We start from the raw sequence: 14,760 nt of genomic DNA on the forward strand, positions 1-14,760 counted from the left end.
TCCTTTTTCACGAAGATTATTTCCCATGAACCATATCGACAAGTAATTTAAGTTTTTACTTTTTAATTGAAATTTGTTTTAATCGACTTAAAATTGACAATCGTGAAATGTTTGAAGAAGAAAACAGTAAGAATAGAGTTATGCAAAATTACTATGTTTTCAACCTTAAAATAAAAAAAAGGCCAATAGCACGGGGCCCATGAAAATTCAGCGTCCAAAGCAGCTGGTTAGTTTGCTTACCCTATGATCCACTTCTACTTTGAATTCACTCATGTAAATATACATACATTTTATTTTCAATCGTCTCGCAATAAAGGTATATTTAAATAGTCTGTAGAGACAAATAAGATAGATTGTGTTGAAGCATTTACAATTTCAATCCAATTTTCGTAAGTATCTGGATTCGTAACAAGATATTATTTCGTAACCATTTGAATCAAAACTGTCTAAAAAATGAAGAAAATCTAAATGCACTGTTGAAAAACGATAACATTTTTTCTGGAAAACATGTTGTGCAAACCGTCATAACACTCCAACGCGCCTCTGAGCCATTGAAGAAACAGTAAGGCAGTGAAGTCGATGAAAACATCGCTTGAATGAGAGCTAATTCCAAAGAGTAGAATTGAAAGACAAAAACTTCACACTTTCGTACAAACGGTACTCTGCCGAACTGAGCGTCGTACAGAGCAGGTGGCTAATCCTGTCGTCACAAAACACAGTCCGGTGGCAGTATTATAGCCCTAAGTCAACGTTTGACAAGTTCACTCTCTTGAACCAGAACGCAATCAGCTCGGAGCCCTGTTTCCGGTTTCCAGGACATGTCCGTTCGACTCGAAAGCTGTCAATTTGGGACGGTCGAGTGCAAAAAAGCCTATTCGAGTTATGTTCTGTGAGTTGACTGGTGTCCCATACTTGGGGGGCCACGGTGTGAACTGCCCACCTTCTGAAACGGTTTCGGAAGAAAAAGGGGAGTGAGTAGTTTCCTGAAGGTGCATGGAAAACCTCGCTATGCAAATTGAGGCCTTTTTTGTGGGTATGCGTGTAGCACAGACGGGGAAGTTGCGTATGATTTTTTTTTTAACTGGTTGCGGTTTTCTAACCCTTCCTGTTGACCCATTATACAGTGGGAAAACCTCAAGGATTTGGGCGGATTATTGGTGGTCAGCTCTTGAAAATACAAAAACGAGATTGCGTTCCCTCGGAAATTCCCTTTTCGAAGTCGTTTACCGATTCACAGCACGGAATATGCTCTTTAGCAAAGTTAAGCACTTTTTTCAACGTTTCAAAACAAATCTTTTTCTATGTTTTATCCACATTAAAATGCGACTTTATTTATCGTACGTGAGAATACACTACAACGGGTTTTGACAGCAACACCAAAGCTTTCCTTTGCTCTATCGGCCTACGATTTATATCCCTCGGATGTATTTAAGAAACCGATCGATAAGAATAGAGCTGGTATAGATTTACCCACTCGTATGGTGAATGTGTTTATTGATGGCTTTGCCCACAAAGCACCTTAGGAAATGACTGTTTCGGAAAAACCTTTACAATCACCTGCGGAGCACTAAAAACGAAAGTTAAGGCATAGGTTATTGTACACCATTTACTTTTACATCCTTATTGTTCTTATTTTTATGTTTTTTTTTTATGAAAAGTGTAAATAAGTGTAAGACTAGAATTTAGTTATTTAGATTTTAATGTTTTCTTTTGATGTCCTTTGAGTATATTTTCTTGGTTAACTGTGTTAGTCACTTAAGATTATGAAACAAGAAAGTTTAATCTGTAATATGACAACTTTTATTGCAACATAAGTTGAGTTTGGTATTGCGTGCAAAGTGATAAAGTGTGAATGAAAACAACATCTAAACAGATATTGAAAAATGTGGAAGTGGATGTAAAGCTACATATTGATAAAACACAACTTTTTCTTCATTACTATACAGTTAGATTCATTATAACAAACCCTTCATTATTAGAAATCAAATAAGGATATCTCTAGATTCCTAAAAACCAAACAAGCTTAACACGTATATGAAATGGAAGAATTTCTCCAGTGCCTAATGCATTGAAATATGACTTTAAACTAGATAAATCATCTAATATTTTATAAACGCACAATTACACAATAGAAAAACCATTTATTTAAATATGTCTATCAACTTACGGGCATGGTTTTGCTTTGCATTGTATATCACTGAAATAAATGTTTGTTTGACACTTCTTAAATAACTTGTACGCTGTATGTTCATTTAATACATTTCAAAATGAAATTTCATTAAGCATCCGGTTGTAAGTTGTACATGCTGTAACTTCCTGACGGTTGTAGATGTCAAAGAGTTTCCACGAACTTCCATGGTGTTCCACTCGAAATGATTTCCGTTAGAAAACTCCTTCATCATCATCATCATCATCAGCGTCAACTTCACCAGCTACGCCATGCGTCCGACTCTGCACGACATTCTTCACTTCCGTTTGATGTATGGAAGTTTGAGATTCTACTCGCGCCCCATTTTTGAAGGGGGAAGTTTGTCGCAACGAAAGCAGTAGTAAATACTAAATCTTGTTCCACTAGTTTTCTGCCAGCGACAGATGGCGAAACACCCGCCAGCTGCACGAAATCACACCGGCAACAAATTACAGCCAAAGTTCCTTATTTTTTCCTTCACCGCACTGTTGTTGCTGAGCTGAGCGCAAAACTCCCAAACGCTGGTGCAGATAAAATGTTGTTCGGGAAAAGTTTGCTGACATGCGCTAACGATAAGATGCGCACCGGTCGTGTGTGGAGTTGTTGAGCTTGGGAAAGATTTCGCCCCTCTGTTTTATGTTATTGCTCGGGGTTGTATGGCAGGATCGTGCGGCAGTAATTGTCACCAGGGCTTGTCGGAGCGTCTGAGGTCGGCTCGGGTGTGAAAGGCATTCGAACGAATCATCTAGCCGAGAAGTTTAAAATGAAATAAAACTTCTCATTTCACACTACGGCTCGGGTGAATCAGAACAAGGCAGTGAAAATCAATCAGCTTGAGTGACAGTTAGGAAAGGTGACGACTCAACAAGATTTAACAGTTGCTCAGCTTGACTTTATCGAAAAGCCAAGGTTGAACTAATACACTTAGCTTTATATATTTTATCTTCTAGCTAGCTCAAAGCTTGGGTAAACATAAAACATTCAAAGGTGTTTTGGTTTAGTTTTGCGAAAAGAAAAACAAATGCCATTAATACATTACTCGAAAGTTCTAAAAGGATAAATGTTTAAGCTTTTACATAAGTTTTCGATTGTACAACACTATTTAAAAAAAAATTATCTAATCAATCTTTCCAATCCAGTATCGTAGTTACCTATGGCAAATAATCGATAAAAATATTTAGTTTTAAATAAGTTTATTTAGCATTTGGACACTTCTAAAAATTAAATAGGTATTTAAACAGAGCAAAAACAGAATTGTGTCCCTTTTTCCCAGTTTCCCGCTTGAAACTCTATTCCAAATTTATTTTCTTCCCCTTACTGCTATGATGCAAGCCCTGGTAAGCTCGCTACTTTTTAAAATTGTTATAATTCATCCCGTAAGACCGTTCGAGTGTACTGCGATAGTTGCCATAAGCACCACTTAAGTAGTTGTCACGTCCCAGAAAGCGATCCATTTCGACATTATGAATCTTAAACGAGAACCCTACATCTTTCTTAATATTTCCCCGTTGCTCTAGTCCTTCCGTAGAGCCGCTTAAGGGGTGGTCTCTGGTCGGCACTTTTTGCGGCACAAAAACCCTACCGGTTAAGGTGGCACGTACGCTGGCGCATTTTTAATTGATCACGTTTTTTTTAACGGCAGCTCGGTCGTAGAGTCGTCGACCAGGCCAGCCGAACATCTCGTGGAGGACGCTTAACGGCTACTTAGCTTAACGGCTCAAGTTTTTAAGTGATTAACGATCGTGCCCAGGGGGGAAACGAAGTATGCAAATTAGTGTCTCTATTCCGATGGATGTTTTATGAGGGGCCAATGTTGTCTTTAGATAATTAGTTATCGATAAAACTGGCATTTAGTTTTATTACCTGGATCTGCAACAATGTTACGATTGTTCAGTTATATTAGCCAAACTTAACTGGTAAATAAGCATAATTTCAATATTTATCTCTACTCTACGATTGTTTCTTCTTAGATTTAATTCTTTTTACTCTTTTATTTACTCTTTAGTTGGTATTAAATTTTGAAATTTAAATTTAAATTTAACTAAACATTAAAGTTTGTTCATTTACGAGCATTTAGTTGTTCAATATACAGATATACAAAACGAGGCGTCTCGATACGATTAAATTCCATCAACCAATGTACGAACATTGGAGTCTGCAAGAGGATTTATCCGAAGAAATCAAGAGATCAACTGAAGGAAAATATTCTGAGTTGGGGCTTGGCACTTGGATATAAAAAAAGAGGCCTTTAATATTGGTTTATTGGTTTCCAAGTTACGCTGGTTGTGAAATTGTACGTTCAAGTGGTTACCATTACCACTCATAATTTATTTTAGAAACTCAAGTGAATGCTCGTTGCCATACTTCTTATTATGCGAAACAAAGGAATTGAATAAAATGGGCGCAGATCCAACGAGCAGCATTCCACTTCTTGGCCTCTTAATTTGTCTGTGTTTTTCAAAAATAATAACTTCACTTGAGCTTCTCAGACAAATTGGCACGATCACTAATGAACCGCGGCACGAGGGTTTCATTTTGCCTCAATTCATCCCTCGTTTGACCTCATATTTTAGTGGCATTATCTCAATTACTCAATCTTTCTGCTCGCGGCTCGTAGTCTCAATTATTGTGCCGCTTCACGACCTTCGTGACTTCCACGATTTGTTTTTTTTTATTGTGTGTATTGAATGGGAGGAAGCTCGCGAACCATCTCAACCGCTGAGCGTAAACTTTAAGATGGTTCTAATTTCGCTATGATAAATTATGGTAATATTTCACCGCGGGCGATCCACGCCGGGGTTTCCCGCACCGTGCGCCGATGTTGGCCATTATTTTGCTGAAGTAATTATTCTCCCGCCTCCAATGAGACAATAAGGTGACCTCGTTTGAAGAGGAATCTCATTGTTTAATATACTTTTTCATAGAAGCACTTGGTTGCTTTGCAGTAGCAATAAGTTTATGGGACTTATATTTTCTTATGGAAGAGTAATTCCCTTGCAAACCAATTTGCTACCGCTTCATGAAATTTGTACCAATGTACCATTTGCTGGAATTCTCGCGATGTCTCAATTAGCGTAGATTGTTTATTTGCTGTTACATCTGCAAGATTACAAATTCGTCTGTACAATATTTCACATACGTAGGTACTGTAGCAGCGTTTGCTTCTATGGCTTTAGAAAGAATTATAACAGTCCTTTCCGAGTGAGGTGTATCACCTCAGGGTATTCTTCTGTAAAAAAAAAGAAACACACTCTCTGCAACTCCTTGTCCTTATATGTCCTTGCGTTCGCAACTCACCACACGACGCCACTGGAGGACTCTAGTGGGACAAGTTTATCGCCGACAAACATCTTCACCAACATGCTGCACACATTTTGCTTTTTACGTGTCGTTTTGTCTTTTATAATTGTGGCGCTCGTATTTTTCCGAGCCGAGCATTCCCTCATTGGGTGGATTTGTGGTTGTGGTTCGTCCTAGTTCTTCACTTGAACCCCCCCGGGTAGAACCACGCCGGTACCAGTACAAGCTGTTGTTGTTGTTGTTGTCGAAAGGCGGGTGGAAAATTTTATTTGTTGTTGAATTTATTCTTTTTACTTCTCCCAACCGAACTACATTTCTCCAGTAGGTTGGTTGCCAGTAGCAACTGACATGAGGAGGACGATGATCCTCCTTTGTGTGGTATCTTTCTGTGCTGAAGTGTTTGTACCTTTGGCGATGTGGGTCAAGTGGAGATTTGAATCTAATTTCCTTATTTTCTTTACAATGTGGTTGAAGGTTTCAGTGAAGAGTAATATGCGAAGTTGGTAGAGATGTAGCCGTCTGGCTTTTCTATAGAAGTCGCAATTGGTTTTCACATTTTAAAATCGTTTTAACATTATTTGTACTTCTTTGAGATCAGTTTAATTTATTCGAACAAAATATCAGTTTGATTTTATTAGGAAATAAAATATTATTTCATTTGGGTTCATAAAACTCTCTAAAAACAATTTTTTGTAGAACTTAGTTGGAGTGATAAATAGTTCGTTTCCATCAGTGTAGGCCATACATCTCCAAGGTTATATATTGACGTTCTTTGTTTTTTTGTTAGAACAGCTGTAAAACGTGACATAACGTTGAAACTGTTCATAAAACAAAAAACTGCCTAGCTTGCACTGCATCCACTCCTATGGGTTGCTCCATCGGCAACTTCCGGATTGTCGCTCCGGTTGCCCCGAAGCGAGAGATTGGTTATTTATTTCCTCTGCCAAGTGTCAGATAGCATTGAACGGCGTGTTCACACGAACTGTGTACGCCCGGGAAAGTTGAACAGTCGTTCCTGTAGGAGCCAAGCGTCAGTTTGCCAGTTCGGGCCCCTTTTGTCTCAAGCCTGAGAGCGCCTCGGGCGAACATGCACAACGTCGACCCGCACCGTTTGCAAGTCGAAAATGGAAAGGACCTTCCCGGTTTTACCGTATCCCAATGGAAGGGTTACGGCAGGATGGAACCCGTTTGACATGGCAGAAGCTTTAAAGGGTTATTTTTTCGCTCTGAGTGTGTGTCTATGTGTATTTGCCGTATTTACCTTCCCGTCTGAGGTACGCGGGCGTTGTTTGCTTATCATTTATTTATTCAACCATTTTGGCTTTCGACCGTTTGCGTACGGCTTTGCGTGTTGTCGGTCAGGTGCAGCGTGCAGCGAGGTAGGCTTAAGTTGTTCACCGGTTAACTATCTGCATTTGGTGCCGTTTTTTTTTTTGCTGTAGTTGTTGATGTGGGCCTTTACAACGTCCAGCCGCCAAGGAAACTGCATGAAACGTCCTTATTTTTGTGACTGCTCTTGGTACCAAAACAAGCAAAAGTCAACCGTTTATAGTTCAACCGTGTAGACGATCATGTCTTCTGTTGTTTATTTGAAGCAATTAAAGCTGTAGACAACCGTCTGTTTTTCTTTTGTTTATAAACAACAGTTGTGAGTACGTGATTTAAGGACAAATGTTTCAGGAATATGTTGGTAGGTTTATAACCTTATTAGCGTTATTTTTCTTTTATATTCAAGACGCCGGAGTTTCTGTTTATTACATAGTATTTATCTAATACTTTTATAGTTTGATACAGTTTTTGTGCTTTCCTAATAACGTATAAAATGTCCTGTATTCAATTTAAATGGTATTTAAATGAATGTTCTGGTACACTAATCTGTTGTTTTAATTGCTGTTATATCTATGGAAACAGATTTGTACCGATAGAATTGGAACAGATTTATCTTTCCCTTCCTCCAGCTAAGGAGATAAAGCTCTCCAGCTACGGATTAAACAAGTTTTACGCCCAAAACTCTCCCAGGACGAAAGCAGATCCAGCACAGACGGTACCAAGGTTTCCCAGTTGTGTGTAAAATTTATGCATCGCATAACGGGCCCTAATGTGCGAACTTTTCGGGTCGATCATTAGCATTTGGGTTCAATGTCGTAACCCGACGGCGTCGTCGTCGACGGTGTCGTCGGTCCCACGCCGGTGGAAAGTCGGGGCAAGTTTCCATATGATAACGATTGTGAAAATTAATTCCAGCTCAAACTTTTTCCGACCAAGATCCGACGCACCGACCCGGTATGGTACCGCAACGAAACCACACACGAACGTATGTTGTAGCATATATTTGTTGCCTCTTTTTTTCTACCACCACCAGTATAAAAACAAACCCTTTCACCTTTTTGCAATTAAGAAAAGTTTTCCTATTTGGTATTTCGGCGAAGGTTTTTCCATTAGTGGTTTGGAGGTAGCAGATTGATTTTTTGGCAAAGACTTTCGTGCGACCCGATCGGCAACCGATGAGGCAAACCGGGGGGGGGGGGGAGGGGGGTCGGGTTCCTCACCGAAATTAGCAATGCAAATCGCTCCCGTATGCGAGTGTTTCGTCATGTATAAAATTTTATTACCATTCTCGAGACGTGTGGGATTTGAGGTTATTTCGAGCAAAAGGAATTTAAACCAGAATCATAGGAGCTTAAAGTATTACTACATGCCGCCGAGTGAATGTAAAAGCGTTTGAACATGCCCAATCGCACAGGGGAGGGGGCCCGGGGAAGGGAGGGAAAAATAAAACCACACCGTACCACAGAGAACGACTAAGACGTGCGGAATAGTTTCTTGCTGCTGTAATTCTTCGGAATTGATTTAAATTCATCTGCAGCCCGGTTCGGTGGCGTAAGCTCATCGTTGCCGTAATGGATTGGCGCATTGTATCGCCATTAGGAATTAAGTGGAATTTCGTGGAATGGCCCCGGAATCTCAATTCATCCTGCTCCGGACTGCACGTTACATGCCGTGATGACATTCGGGTGTCTTCATGAGGAGCATTTTCCCGTTTGGCACATCGAACAAAATTCCGTTAAATCAAGTACACTTCCCTTCTGTACGTGCCTTAAATGCGAGATGTGTTTCCTACGAAAATTGAAAAGACACTGCATAGCGCCATTGTACTACATTTGGAATGATGGAACGCTATAGAACAATCACACATGATTTTCGGAAAGTTTAGGGTTCGTTGCTTAAACATTGAATAAGTATATTCTTTTTTATTAATTTTGTTTACAGATAAATTATTCTATTTCTCAGTTGCATAAAGGAATAGTGGGATTAAGGCACAATAAGACATAAATTAAATAGATTATAAAAATTACTTTCGTTCTTACTTTTTCTCTCGTGAAAAATTTGTGGTTACGGATAAGGAATTGGACTAAAACTGTATTTAATTTGATTTCGGACATTGCTCGATATCTCAATTTTCTATAAACATTCTCCTTCACCTTAGCGTCGATAATGATATACAGCAAACTTTCTTTTCACCAATTTTACCCAACCCCGAGCGCTAATGCGCGGTACACAATCTAATTTATGCTTCGGCGCGATAATCAGATTCAATCCATCTTTTGTCGCTATCAGTTTATGCTCGCCGAAGGAAAAGAAACCGGCCCGACTTGAGCTGGGAACGGTTGTCGTCGCAATTACAATTTTCGGTCGTGACGGATCTGGTGAAACCGGATGGACGACCGTCTGCGCGAATTGCGTACTTCTTCGCGCGATTTCTCATTAGGCAAATTCCGTCAATTTCCAAAACGCTAACAGGATCGTAACTTGGTCACCGCTGAGGGTGATGCGGGGTGGATGTGCGGAATGGGAAAACGTAAACAGAAATAATTCGCCTTCCCGGACGTTCCAGGTAGGGCAGCCGCGGCAGAGTGGACCTCCTTTCCGGTGGGCGAAAAGTTAGCTTAATTGGATATTGCGATGTTTTGACACTGGCATTGAGCTTATTAATTTGTTTAGCAAAAGGTTTCCCTCGGACGTTGACGTCTGGCGCGTTTGGAAGAGGGGGAGGGGGAGAAAAGGGGGTACGGGTTTTGAACTGGAATGGAAAACTTTCTAAGATGAAACGATATTGTACCAGAAACTTTCTTCCCCTTCTTTTTGAAGCAAAGTTGGTGAATGCTGAAAATTCAACTTGCAAACAACATTTAAAACTGATATAGAAAAAAATTACAAAGTTCACTTTATGTGATATAAAATTTGAATTGCTGTAAAACTAAAGTAAATTTAAGAGAGCAAACAATGTAAAATCAATTCAACACTTCTTCGTTTCAATGTTTTAAAGCATGCTTTTTAAAGAAGTTTCGATACTCGAGTTTTTCCCTCTTTAAAAGAGAACTGTTTAAAGGAAATGGAATGATTTTTGTACTCTCTACTCCGTCCGCACCGTGTAAGCGGATTAAACTGTACTTAGTGAAATGTCTGCGACGTGTCAACATGCTGCTACCTAATGTGCTGCCGGATGAGGAACCGCCCGTGACCGAGATAGTGAAAATGAAAGAAAAATTTGTGCAAAAAAACTGGTACAAACTGAAAATGAATAGAAGTAAGCACCACGACACCGTCCTTCTGCGACGCTTCATGCTTTGCAACATCATAACTCATTTCGGAGCATGTGTAAAGTTAAGCTTTAACCTTTGGATACACTTCAGATCGGCGGCAAAGCTTCGTCGGTGGCTTTTGACTCTTAAGCGTGATCCTTTCGGTGAGTACGCTCTACGGATTAGTTTCGAAGCATTTGGAACGTGGTTGTTATTGCCACGTTTAGTTTCTTGAAAAATGTTAAATCATGCATTTTTCTAGAAAATTTTATAAAGTTCGTTCTGACTATAAACTGAGCTTAAATTACCATAATTTAAAGAAATTTATTATATTAGTTTCAAATATTTATGGAGTGTTTTAGAATTAAACCTCTCAGCATCTTTTGATTGTTTTTATGGCATAACCAATATAGATCTTTCTTATAAGTCCTTCAGCGTCAGTACATTATTCTGTGGGCACTTAACATAGTCACTGCTTGTTCTACGAGTTGAATTTTCTTTTATTCGAAAAGACCGAATGAAACAGTATTTACTTCCAATTTGTTTCAGCAAACAAAAGACGGGGGTTTTCCGGCCCATTCTATGGTGGTAGCTTAGAGTGGAAACGAACGACATAACCTACAGGGATTAATACAATTCTATCATTATGTTGTAAAACTACACGCCACCCACCATCGGTCGACTGCTGTCCCCAAGAACGTCTCCCTCACATGCCAATGAGTATGGAAGGTACCGGCGCTCAACAGTGCACTATCTAGCGCACGTACTATTTGAACTGCTACTCTGTGTATTTATTCCTCATTTTGAACTTTCCAATGAGACACAGATACCGATGCCATTCAACGGACGGAGAATGTTGCACGGAACGTACACTCCATGGACGGTGAAACGTGGCAAAAGTTATTCCATAGCACCCTTTCCGTGGAAGGTTGTCGCAAGGAACGGATCTGCACCGGTGGATATGGGAATATTTTCATAATCGTAAATTTTACCAACGTTTGTCGATGAGCGGACCATCGGTAGGGTTCTCAGAAATGGAATGGTAAAACGCATTCGACAACAATTAAAAGTGAATAGTTATTCCATGTACGTTTCGTGCCGTAAGGAAAACAATTCGTTGGAGCAAACCAACGAGTGAGCGGTAAAATTGGTCGCTGTGTTCGGCAGCGGTGTCGATTTGTGCTAACGATGTCTTAAGGTACTGGGTACAAATTATCCTTTATGTCGACAATGTTTTAGATATGCGATTTGCATAATCGGAGGTAAGAGTTAGCCATCTGTAAGAACCGTTTATTTTCGAGAATTGTTGTTTTATAATTTAACGTACGTGTACTTGAAATTTATTGGATGTGTCAGAATGTGTACAACTAAACTCAAAACTCAAAACTTTTTGTTTTTAAAGCTCGACCAACCAATTCATGCGATTTAATTCCCTTTTAATTTTCGTGAATATCAAAATCTTTGTGGTTGTGTTGTTATTTGTGAATATTTATTCAACATATCTTCTTAAATTTGATAAACTGTAGCATGTTTGAGTTGAATTGAAGTGAAATTGGATAAGTAAGAGCAATTTTCACAAACTTTTAGGCAAGTGCTATTAGGAAAAGTTGGAACGTTGCGAATCGGAGAATGTTACTATAATGCATTTTCAGCTTTATTTATAACCTTTATTTTTGCTAATGAGGAAATTATTAAAACATGAGAATGAAACAACAAAAATGTTCAAAAAACCATATGATTTTGAACCGCGTTGTTGGTTCGTCAAACTGATGTCAATCAGAGAGGTATGTTCGGTGGAAAATCAAGAATGAAACAATCGACATGTTCTGGGAAAGTAAAACGATTTATCGAGACAATTTTATTCAATCTTAGGTTCACTCGAACCGTAGCATCTGGATCCGATTTTCATCAAAACCGTGACACAGCATCCATCAACCCAACTTGACAGCCCATCACGATGGGAGCTAATCATGACCGTGCATAATTTATGTGAAGCTTTCTTTGCGAAGCGCTCCGAAGACTCGAAGCCACCCCACGTTTCCGTCCCCGGTGGGAGAGCGAAGCGGAATCCACATTCCGATGAAAAGTGTCGAGCAAAAGGTACACATCACTGTCAATTTCGAGCCAGCTTCGAGTGGAGCTAAAGGTAAAACTTCAAAAGATTCTCGGGGGAAGGGCGGTGACGGAGAAAAAAGGGATCGGTGAATTGAAATGCACGAAAAGAATGTCACTGTAGCGAAGGGAATCATTCAACCGATTTCTCGGAAGAACGGCACGAAGAGTGACACTGACCCGTTTGAGCGCATGGGAAAGTAATGCTCTTGTCGTTGACTCTCCGCCGGTAAGAAGTAAAGGTTCTGCGATACACAAAAAAGAAGTAAGAATAAAAACGATTACGAAGGTTCGATTAGATTTCCAAGCCTCAAAGGGATGTTTTCCGCGAATAGAGTGGATCGGAACATTCCAATTCAATCAATCGGGTCGATTCGTAATCAACGGACGTTGCAAAGCAATAAGTTGAAGCGAAAGGGGACGAAAACTTGTCAACAAGTTCGTTTGAAATGTTTAAGGCAGTATTTTCTCGACGTGCAAGGGATATCTCCAAAACCGGAGTATTATTTGATTTTAAAACAGAGCAAAACAATGTTTAATGGAAACCTCACGGTTGGTTAGTGAACTTTTAAATTTCCGCCCGCTGCAGCCATTAACGCCTGCGAGGGAGGAAAAAAAGAAGTCAATGATCGTAAAACAACACAACCTGCGCCACGAATCTGTTTTCAGCAAATAATTGAATTGTCCCGCACGGACGGGCTTAAGTGGTTTAGCTGGCGCTGAGCTGTTTAGACCACGGTTGCAGCCGGGCAAAAAGTGCAATTTCCGATAAAGATAGGGCAGGAAGTGTCTTAATTAAATTTTCCTTTCAACCATCCCATTCCCGTACCCCCCGCGGGTGGCGTTGTAAAATGCATCGCCAGTGGAAAAGCGCAGCTTATGAGTGTTCCATAATGTGGTGCGCTGTGTTCGCGGCTTCGGTGATATTGTAAGGGATGCATCATGGTTTTTCCTTTACCGTTTTCCATTGTTAACGCCAGATGGCTTTGGAAAAAAACAAAATGAAAACACCCTCCCGGAAAATACAAACATTGCACGTTTGCCGATTTCCACGTGCAATAACCGTCCGGGAATAATGGAAGTCGCGTCCCGTGACTGGACGAGGAAATATTCATGCAATCGTTATCGTGGTCCAGCGTTATTTTTGCCTTTGTACCATTTAGATGTAGCAATGGCGGGTGATAATTTGGGCCCTAAACTGTTTGGTGTGAAATTTTAATTAAGTTTATGCCACGGCGCCTCCATTAAGTTGCACTTGCATATTTTTTGTGTCCTTTTACGGTTATATCTCTCGTTTATTAAAGCAGGCAAGTATGTTAATGATGCACAAAAGGCATACAGAACGACAATGTTTTCCTTAAATAAAACACGGATAAAAATTAACCAATGTTATTAAGCCTTAATACTTACTTACTTCAATTGATGAAACATTTATTTTTTATTTTAAGCTCCCCTCATGTCCTTCAAACGCATTTAATCAAATTTAGATCCTATTCCACGCCGCTCGCAACCACCATAATTGGTTCAAATCCACCAACACTGCTCAATTTGTCTTAATTTGTCGCTACCCGGGAAAACCACACCATGGAGACGCCAGGTGCTCCACGTTGGACGGTTTTCGGAAACGCTTCGTTTTCCACTTGCATTTGAAACCGAAATTCCCGGGAATCGTTCCCTTTGCGCCGCAAGGCTTTCTCTTGATGATTTGCGTCTTCGCCTTCGCTTATCAAGGCCATCTATCAAAAAGGTGGGTCCTTTTGCTTCTGAGTTCTGAGGTTTTTTTTTCTCGTTCCTTAATTTTATAAAAAGCGGAGTTGCCCACGCGCTTCGGTTTCCGAAAGGCGGCACCAACGTCGCTGGGGCTTTATATTATATTTATGATGCCTTCGCTTACAATTTCCCAACCACTGTAGGTTGAGTTTCTTTTCTTTTCGGGTGCCTGAATGGGCTGGCGGCACGCATTGTTCGCTCGCTTTCGCGACATTTTTATCAGCCTCATTCTTATTCATTTGAGTGACACTGAGAGAGGGAATAATTTGATAAGAGTGAAATGAAAATTTATTGCCAGAGATTTCACCCGCCAGATCGTTTTAATGTTTTTGATTTTATTTGCAGCGGTCTTATACAATCAGCTTGAAACTCATTCAAACATAAATGAATACATTTTTGTAGATATTTTTACTTGGACACAATTGGTTAAGGAAATATTGCCGCCCCAACAAAGGACACAACTAACAAACACCACGTTTCATGCTGTATGACGAACAAACGAACAACAATGAACGGTGTTCAGGTACTACGGTTCAGGTGACACCTGCTACAACGGCTCTCCGAGGACACTTATGAATAATTCAACAGTCCGCAGACATTTCGGGCGGATTATAGTCATGGGCAAAGTTTGACCACCGTCCGCTCTCTGATGGCGTCGTCGGCATGTGCTCTCTAAGCGCAGAGAGACATTAAAATTATCACTTCATTACACTTGTCAGGCACCTTGGCCGTGTTCAGATGACCCGAGATGGGTTTGTAGCAGCTGGATAATGGGAAGCTAGTGGCTTTATGGTTTAATAAACAGAA

The sequence above is a fragment of the Anopheles ziemanni genome, chromosome 3 (genome assembly GCF_943734765.1).
Source record: "Anopheles ziemanni chromosome 3, idAnoZiCoDA_A2_x.2, whole genome shotgun sequence".
Lineage (NCBI taxonomy): Eukaryota > Metazoa > Arthropoda > Insecta > Diptera > Culicidae > Anopheles > Anopheles ziemanni.